At 39.7% G+C, this 10106-nt stretch overlaps 1 pseudogene; it reads right to left on the bottom strand.

Annotated features, from left to right (window-relative positions):
* Window positions 1–547: 547 nt before the first annotated feature.
* The window catches only part of LOC102873118, an 86007-nt pseudogene continuing 76448 nt past the window's right edge, over window positions 548–10106 (bottom strand).

Genomic DNA, 10106 nt, shown 5'->3' with positions numbered 1-10106 from the left:
GCTGTTCCAGTCATTTTTGGATAATCTTCATTAGAATCTTGCTTGCATGTGAAATCAGTGATATTGTCCTGTAGTTTCCACACTCAGTTGGAATGGGAACAAATATAGACCTCTTCCAGTCAGTTGGCCAAGTGGTTGTTCTCCAGATTTCTTGTCACAGCTACCTACTTCAGCTACCTGAAAAATTTCCTCCTTTCCTACCTTCACAAACATATATGCTCTGCCTAGATAGCTATGCCTATTGAAAAAACACACCTGACTCAATGGAAGCAATGGTTATGTTTCCCCATGCCCTCCTTCCTAATGCAGTCTTCCTCAGTCTTTAAGAAAGCTTCAGTGACAGGGAAAGGGGAGGATGGCCATGGAGAGATTAAGAACTTGACTGCTCTACTCTGGCCCCCAAAAAGTAAGAGTTAATAACTGGGCCTGAGGAATAAAAAAGACCTTGATATTTTGCCCTCTGAATTGCAGCTAGTAAGTAGGAGAAAGGAGAAGAGGATGTGAGATGAAGAAGAGGGGGCATTTGATGACTGGGGCTCTAGCCCACTTAGTTTTTATACTTGGAGGGTTCGTCCCTTGTTTCGAGGAGAAGACGTACAGATAAGGGGTTCTGTCACTGAGTAGGGATCAGAGTTTGCAGAGGGGCAGCATCTTTCAACAGTCCGAGGAATGCAGATGCTGGCGCCATGGTTGGCCACAACTGGCAGAAAAGTCATTGATGTTGGAGGTTCGTGAAAGCCAGTCAGGCGCCAGGCCTTGTTCAGGCCCCCTTTGGGATTGCAGGCGCAGAGGTGGTACTGGTGTTGCTGTTTAGTCTCTCATTCGACTCCTCAATGTGCTTCAGACCGTTCTCTTCTCGTATGGCCTTGGTGCTAAAGATGGTATAACATCCTGCACCATCCAGTTACCAGGGATGGGTTGTGTGCGAGAAGGTTGCTCTAATGTGAAAGTCTTCACCTATGCAGTGCAGGATGAAAGCGGCCACCCAGCGATGAACTCCCATGTCAATTCCTCCACAGGGGCCTATCTGATCCCAATGGGCAGGCATGACTTCCTTATTTGACCAGTGAACAAAAACAGTCTCGATGCCAGTGTACAAACAGGCCCAGTAGTTAGCCCCCACAGTGTCCCTGTCACAGTAATACAGGCCTTGGGGTCCCAGGAAACCATCGGAAGGCCAACCAAAGGAGGTGGTAGTCTACCCCCATGAAGGTGTTATTCCTGCTCCAGTCCAAACCAGGGGTGTTGGTTGCTCACCCCGTCCATTATCTGTTTACAGGAGTGCCTTAAATTGGTCTCTCCAAGTTTTCAGTTGTCCTTATAGCCTTCAAAGAACACAAACTTGTTGGGGTCCTTTGTGGAAAGAATCCTGAAATATGGCAGCAGGGAGGAGATAAAAGTCACTGTTGGGGCCTTCAGACTGGAAAGTACTGGAGCCATTAAAATTGTACTCAGGCAACTCTTCTATACTCTTGGTCTCACTGCCTAGGGTTCGGGTCTTGCAGTGCAGTCCTTATCCTGTGCCATCGATCCCGATATACATGGCTTGGACTTTTCTTCACCCTGAGACAGAGCCATATGCACCTGCTTGATGCCTTTGTTCAGGCGGAAACTTGCTGAGATGGCTATGGTGGAAGGTGTTCTGGGCGGCGAGCAAGCTTGAAGCAAAGCAGGCTATGAGAGCGAGGGGATGAAAGGAGAGGTGGCCAGCTGTGCAGGACAGAAGATTGACTCAACTCCCAGTCTGGGTCTGAGGCAGAATGGAGTAATTTGAAATAGGTGAACTGTCAGCCTTGCTGAGCATCCTCTCAAGCTGTCTAGTTACTAAGCTGTCATACTTCAATTTCAAGATCACAGTCTGATCATTCTCAGCTGTCTAAATTGCTGCATAGCTTGGAGGGGAAATGTCCCAGTGAGAGAAAATTCTCCCAGAAGAAAACAGCAGGAAGCCTTGAGAACATACTGGCCGAGGGAATTGGAATAGCCACCTATTACTGACTGCTTCTTTTGCATCTCCATCTTTTATTTTTGATACAAGGAATCTTAATTCTTATAATTAAAAAAAATGTGTTCAAGAATATTACACAAGATGGTTTTATTAACACAATCTTGGATATGTTCTGGCAGCTTACTATTAATAGTTATATAATGTTTCTATTTATTTACTTTGTTATTTATCCAAGGAACACTTGTGGCATAATTCATAGCATGTTGTACAACTAAGCAAATGCCCATGTCTTCAGCCTTTGCGCAGGAGAAAGAGAGATAGAGTTGTCCAGTTAAAATGCTCAGTCTTGGGAATTCAATACAGAGTAGCTATGAGTTACAACTATCCCAATGACTGTGAACTTGAGTGGGTTATTCTTAATTTATATTAATAATAATTATATATGCATCTCAATATTAGAGAAAGACAAATGCAAGAAGAAAACCTATAAAATCAAATGTAACATGATACAAAATAGCACACACCTTAAAATGATACAGATGTAAGCTCATCCTCTGAAATTAGAAGCCTGAGCTCCTTTGATACAAAGGCCAAATGGATGCTGCTATTGTCATAATGGATTTCAAACCATGGTGTGTGTTTTTGGTTTTGTTTTTTTTTTCTTCAACATAGACTTTGGTATTAAGTCACACCTAGACAGATCTGTAAATTACTTTCTGTTCTGTATTATTTCTAATCTTTGCTGCATTGTATCTGTTACTGGTGTTCTCGTAAAAGCATATTTATTTAAAAGGAGATAAGGTATTTAAAGTAATCTTCTTCTTTCTTCATCTGAGTTAGGAGACTGTTGAAGAATCAAATAATAAATACCATTTCTTTAATTATCAAATCGCCAGTTTAGTCATATTTCATTAACCAGTAATCAAGTTGATTTGAACTCACAATGACCCTAAAAGGAAGCAGTGCAACTTGATGGTGGAAGCAAATTCCTTCATCTTTCTGGAAGTAACTGGCCGGTTCAAACTGCTGGCTGTTTGGTTACCAAGAGAATGTTTTAACAACCATGACAACGTAACCCAATATAAAACCAGCTTCAAAATCAAGCATAATGAGTGACAATTGACACTTGTTAAGTGTTTAACATGCATTAGATGTTTTACATATAGCTACTTCTTTTGTCTCCATTGTAAAGACAACATGGTGTCAAATGTCAGCCTAGAAGACCTCAACTGAGTAGGGTAGACTTCAACTGCAAGTTCAAATGTACCTCCACCCTCTAATTATATTTTTTACTGATTCTAAACTGGTGGTAACCCCCCACAACAGTCTCTACTTTTCAACTGAGTTAAATCATTAATGTCAATGGCTTGACTATACCTAGAGCATGAGTTCAACAGGAAGTAACAGGTACACCTTAGGATCACAATCAACAGGCTAAAATTCAGGATACAATTCTTTTATCAAGACAGCTTCCTCTTGTCTGCACTTGCAGGTAGGCTTTTCTTTCTTTCTGCTTTCCTCTCCTTTACCCTTAAGACAAATACTTCTCAGCCTCTTAAGAACAGTTTCCTCTTGATCCTGGCCTCTGTCTTGCTCTCCTAAGTGTGACAAAGCTCTTCAGCTTTACAGATAAGTGCCTAGTGGCACCTTGATCATGTCCTGCTCAAAGATGCCCTACTCCCTTGCTCCATGTGTTGGTAAGCATAGCTTGCCAGTCTGTGTCTTTGCTGTCTCATTCTGTCAGAGCTTTCCCTGGTTCCTGGGCCCAGGAGGTTCTAAACACCGGGGCCTCAGGGTCAAAGCACAAGCTCTGTTCCTGGTTGTTCTCCTTAATGACAGTGAAATTCCCTACCTCCTCTCTTCTTTAGGGTACTATATAACTTATTTACATGGTTCTACAGGAAGCAGGAGTGGCATCCACTTCCTAAACAACATGCCTCTGGAAACTCTATGAACTTTGATAAATGTTGATACTTATAGAAAGGCTTCAGGCCTTTTCTTCACAGGGTCACTATGAGTAGTGATTGACTCAATGACAATCAACAACAACAACAAAACCAGCAAAGCTTCTATGCACCTTATTTCTGTTATTAGCAGACTGTTTAATTCCCTTTATGGGACAAGAGATTTATTTACATAATTATGTTGTGTGGTTGTTACTGTTGAGTCAGTACCAACTGATTGCTGACTCTCTAGTGGGTTTTCAGAGGTGGCAAATCACACAGGAAGAGATGGCCCATCTTACTTCTGTGGAGCATCTGGTGAATCTGAACCACATACTTTTGTGTTGGCAGTGTACTTCCTTACCACAAAGCAACTAGAGCTGCACAAGTCACAAGACCATGGCTGGGCAGGCATTATTAAGTAATTCACTGCATCATACCCATAATAATAAGACAGAAAATTAATTATTTTACAGATTAAAAAACCAAGATTTGGAGAGATTAAAGTTCTCCATGTAGGCCACTCAGATATTGGGAAGTGGATATGAATTTTGCCTAACTTACCTCTTTTTTTGTTTTTAGATCATGTGATTCTCAAGTATTCCAAACACGGAGTCAAGGAGTACAGCTTAGTGACAGCCCATTAACATTGAGGACATCTACACATCACCATTTCATATTAGTTATATGCAAGCAGGATCCAAACCTGATTAAGAATTCAGAAGAAGTGATTTATGTACAGAATACCAATATTGGCTAGATGAAATGACAGGAAATAATGCTACTTAAAGACATGAGGCTATTAGCCAAAGACTCTGTGCACTGTTTGGTGCCTTTAAAGTCTCTTCCAAGATCATAGTGTTAGCAGATAAACAAAGGTACTACTGTGTGCCCATGTTTCTTTTTAAAAATTTTATACTAGCTTACATAAAAAGTTCATAAAGTTCGTATATATAGTTTTTCACACTGAATCTTTCCCCTTTCACAACAGCACTACTTTTGTGGGGTTATTGTATCCAGTGCATCTGGGATTACTTCTCTACCAGGTGGTAGAATAGACCAGAGTTGTTATTGTTATGTGCTGTCGAGTCGCTTGCGGCTCATATAGACCAGAGTAGGAAGCATAAAAAATGGGTCTTTTTGTCAGATCACCCCCACTCCATTTTACCCCAGGGAGGCTAAGATTAAAGCCCACTAAATGGAGAAAACATTGTAACATCTAATGTCTTCTCCATTACCAAGGCCATTAAAGAAATGTAAAAAGCACAACAGTTAACCGCACTCATAAATAGTAAACTAGCCTTCGAGATGGCCATAAGAGCTTAGCCTCATAAGTAACTCAAAAGATGTACATGATCTTAATTTTATTAGAAGGAGAAGTAGAAAAATATAAAACATTTATCACCATCACAGGAATGATTAATTTTGCATATACGCCTGCAGAGAGATAGAAAGCTGTTTACTTTTGGTACTCTTCCAACGCCTACTTCCTTCTTCATCAGGGGGCTGCGTGCATATATCTTCCACATGTCAATAGTAGATTAGCCTTGATGCAGCTGGACTCTGCTTTTGTATGTGCAGCCGGAATTTATTGACATTGATGGGCAACTGGTGGTGAACGTGGGATTTGTAATAAAGCTATTACATCTCAGACCTCTGGGTCAAACAGACTGTCCAAAGGACTGTACCAGATGCCCACGTTACTATTTCCCCTTCTCTATAGATATGAATGGGCTCCTTTCTAAGAAAATATGCTGTTCACTGGAAATAGGACATTCTGAATATCCTGACTGACATAGGTCAGTACACATGCTGTGTTCCAGTTGAGGAAATCACTTTCCCATTAAGAATGATTGTAAAATTGAGTTAATACACTGAGAAAACACAACTTCTAGAACCAGCTTGATTCTTAGCCCATTTAGCAACTTAAAAGCAACTGGAAACATTCAAGAAAGAACAGTAAATCTATCCAGACACTGACACCACACAAAACCCACTGCTTTCAAGCTGATCTCTATGCTTTGTTTTTAGGTGCCATCCAATTGACTATGAACCACGGTGACCCTAAGAAGAACAAATCTGAACCTTGCCAAATCCTGTACTGTCCTCACACTCTCTGCCCTGCTCAAGTGTGTTGTTGCCATTACTAAGTCTGTCTGTCTTGCCGAGGACATTCTTTTCTTTCACTGACCTTCTTCTACCTTTCTTAGACTGATGTCTTTTTCCTAGAACAGAACTCTTCTGACAAGGTATCCAAAGTAGGTGAGATGAGGTGTCACTACTTATCTTTCAGGTAACCACACTATCGTAGCTTTTGTGTTGCTGTGATTCTGGAACTTGTGTCACAGGCGTTTCAAATATTAGCAGGTTCACCCCTAGTGGACAGGTTTCAGTGTAGCTTCCAGTCTGAGACATACCAAGAGGAAGAACTGGTCATCCACTTCTGCAATAATGGGACTTAAAAGGCCCTGTGTATAATAGAAGAAAATGCTAACACATGGCTGCCCTATATGGCTGCCCCAAAAGTTTTCCAAGACAGTAGTAATTTAAGGAACTCAAGTGACATAGTCCATAGCATGTTGTATTGCTAACAAAATGAACTTACATTTCCATCATTTTGAATCCACTAGCAACTCTGTAGGAAAAATATGGTCAGTCTCTTCCCCTTTAGATTTATAACCTTGGAAACCCAGTGGAGAATTGCTTTGAGTTGGGATCGACTTGATAGTGGTGAATTAAGAGAGTAATCTGTATGAGAACACATTGTACATCTTTCTCCCACAGAATGGCAGGTAAATTTGAACTGCTGAACATTTAACCAATGTGTCATCTGGGCTCCTCACTGATAGACAAGAAAACACATCAAACCTTAACTCAAGAAGGGCTGAGAAAAGAGAAAAGGGCTGCCTGGTAGATTTGAAATGCTTATATAAATAATTTCTCAAGACATGGTTACAAATTTCTTCAGGTATATCTTTCAGGGAATATCCTCCTGATAATTTTTTCAGAAATTAATTTTGCTTAAATGGGTTTCACTATTCTAAAGAAACTAGATAGAATTTTCTGAACGGAATCTGATAGTTAATCAGGAATCATGGTAGATTGGTAGATAGGACTGTATAATTGATACTGATGGTTCTGGTGCTTTCTATTTTATCGGTTTTAAGTGCTGAGTCATTCTGATGCATAATGTATATGTAACAGAACAAAACGCTTATAGTCCTGTGCTGTTCTCATATTTAGCGTTATGTTTGAGCCCATTGTTGTAGCTACTGTGTTGTATGAAAGTCTAAAATTAGATGTATTCGGTTTGTATATAAACAAGGAAGTCCATAAATAGAAATCTTGCTCAGTTTTGAAATCTGCCTTTCCAAGTGGCCATCCATTTAATCTTGGGCCAGATAACACAAGGACAATACTTCCCCACCCCCCCAACCTGAGGTCTGTGTAAAATAATGAATCTACTCCCAAAGAATCTTTACCATTATAGGCAAATAGAAACAAGATGCTTGTGCCTGATAATGTTGAAATAAATTCTCAAAATCTTAACAATGCACTTCTAGAAATGCACATAATTGATGAAGACTATATCACTTTAAAAAATTGTCCTATCCATTTCCTTGGGACTCCTGAGGACTAGAACCATCTTGTAATAAAGTTATTGGCCTGTACCTTTCGCCAACCATAGGATGATTCTCTCATGTATGTATTGTGTGGGTTTTTAAAAAAAATTTCTTTTATGAACCTATCACCACCAAATTATCAGGTTTAGATAGCTCACCTTTAACTCATCTGAAAGTTTTTCATTCAGTCGTTTTGTAACTCTTAGTTCATAATTAGAGGTGGGCACAATAACAACTTACAATTTGCCATGATAGAATCTTGCTTGCTAAACATAAAGTGGACTTGAAGCATTTACTGAAGAAAATCAAAGAATGCAGTTTTCAGTCAATCAGAATTGTATTTCAATATCAAGAAAGCAAAAATAATTACCGCTGGCCAATAGGCAACATTGTAAATAGAGAAAATAAGAATTTTGGAAGAATTTTCTTTTACTTGGATCCGCAATCAACATCCATGGACTAGGAGGGAGGGGATTGTATAACAATGAAAGACTTTTCCTCTTCAAAGAGAAGAGTGAACTGGGGTGGGGAGGGGTGGGCAGGGAGAAAAGAACAGCAATGAATGAATAGAAATCTGAAGTCTTTGTAAAACTTCATTAAAATTCATTTTAAAAAAGGAATCAATTTTTATATTGCCTTGGGGAACCTGCTATCAAGGATTTCTTTGAAATGCTGAAAAACAAAGATGTCACTTATAAAAACTGGACAATGAATAAGGAAAACTAAAGAAGAATTGATGCCTTTGAGTCAGTTCAGTTTACATTGCCAAAATATATTGGCTTCCAAAAGAACAAATCAAATTGCTCTTAGAAGAAGTGCAACCAAAGGGCTTCTTAGAAGGAAAGATGGTGAAACTTCATCTTATATATTTAGTACATGTTATCAGGCGAGACTAGCCCTTGAAAAAGTATGTCTGTTGTGCTTGTAAACGTAGATCGGTATTCTTAGTTGGAGGGAGAGATACTATGAGATACTATGAGAGATACTTGCCCTGGTTTTCCCAGGGCAAGGCTTAATCCATTGTGTTCCAGATGCGCTGGTTTTTGCTATTCCCCAAAAGTGTGAAATTCAATTGCATAATTTTTGGTAATAGGGGACTGTGTTTGTGTTCTCCCATTAAAAATAAAAAAAGAAGAAGGATAAAGGGGAAAAAAATAAACCAGCAAAAGTGAAGAATACCTTCAATGAGAATGTTTGACATAGTGATTACAGCAAGAGGTTTAATCACAATAGATATTGTGAAGATAGTGTAGGGCCAGAGTCACTGTAAGTTAAAGTCAGTTCAATGGTATCTGACAGCAACAGTTTCTGATTCAACAATTTAAGAATATATACTGTTTCCTTTTCTGGTGGTTGTGGTTGTTGTTTTTATGTGCCGTCAGGTTGCCTGTGACTCATAGTGACCCTGTGCACAACAGCCCTAAACGCTGCCCTATCTTGTGCTAATCTTATTGTCTCTGACACACATATCCCTATTACCCCAGTCCCTGAATCAGTCCACCTCATCGAGGGTCTTCCTCTCCTGCGCTGTCCCTCCACCCTTCCAAGCATGATGTCACTCTCCAAGGACTGATCCTGCCTTGCAATGTGCCCAAAGTATGTCAAGTGAAGCTTCAGAATCCATGCATCAAAGGAGCAGCCTGGTTTCACCCTCTCCACAATGAACTTGTTTGTTACCCTAGCTGTCCATGGTGTATTCGATACTCTTCTCCAGCACCACAGCTCAAAGACTTCTAATTTGCTTCTATCTTCCCTAGTCATTTTCCAGTTTTCTGAAACATAGCAAGTAATTGCAAAGACCATGGCCTGTATCAGGTGCACCTTAGTCTCCAGATTGACATCATTGCTCTTCAATACTTTGGAGAGGTCTCTGATAGCAGATTTTCCCAACACAATTAATCTTTTAATTTCCTGGCGGCTGGCATCATGAGTGTTGATTGTAGAGCCAAACAAACTGAAGCTGTTGACAATCTCAATCTCGTCACCATCCATCACGATGCTGCCAAACAGCTCAGTGGTGAGGTGAAGCCGTTTTCATTCTATCATAATAGACATTTCCTGATTCAGTCCATGACAATTCCTCAGTAAACTTTTTTTTTCTTAATTAAGCACTTTTTATGATGTTGCTAATTTGTTATTCATCTCTTTGAGTTTCTTTCTATTTTTACTTTCTCAAATATAGTGTCCTTCATCAGGGACTGGGTCCTCCTTACAAAATGTCTAAAGTATGTGAGTCCAAGTTCCTCATGTTGCTTCTAAAGAACTCTCTAGCTACATTTTTCATAGGACAGATTTTTTTGTTCTTCTGGAAGTCCATAGCACACTGAAATCCAACAATTCTTTATTCTTCCTTATTCACTGTCCATCTTTCACATGCACATCTTTTACCTACAGAATGGCTGGCGAATTTGAACTTCTTTTTTTTTCCTATAATTATATTTTATTAATTTTCATAAACATTTACAGAGATTTGGGGTTTCCATTCATTCATTGTTGCACTATTCTCTCTACTCTCCTCCCAGTTTGTTCTTGTCCAAATGCCACAGTTTTTGTCAAAGCCAGTTCTGATTAATCTTCTTTGTCAGTGTGTCC

This window comes from Elephantulus edwardii, unplaced genomic scaffold, assembly GCF_000299155.1.
Source record: "Elephantulus edwardii isolate Elephantulus edwardi_28Jun2011 unplaced genomic scaffold, EleEdw1.0 scaffold00085, whole genome shotgun sequence".
Lineage (NCBI taxonomy): Eukaryota > Metazoa > Chordata > Mammalia > Macroscelidea > Macroscelididae > Elephantulus > Elephantulus edwardii.
The sequence above is the reverse complement of the archived record's forward strand: the minus strand, read 5'-3'. Positions and strand labels throughout refer to the sequence as shown.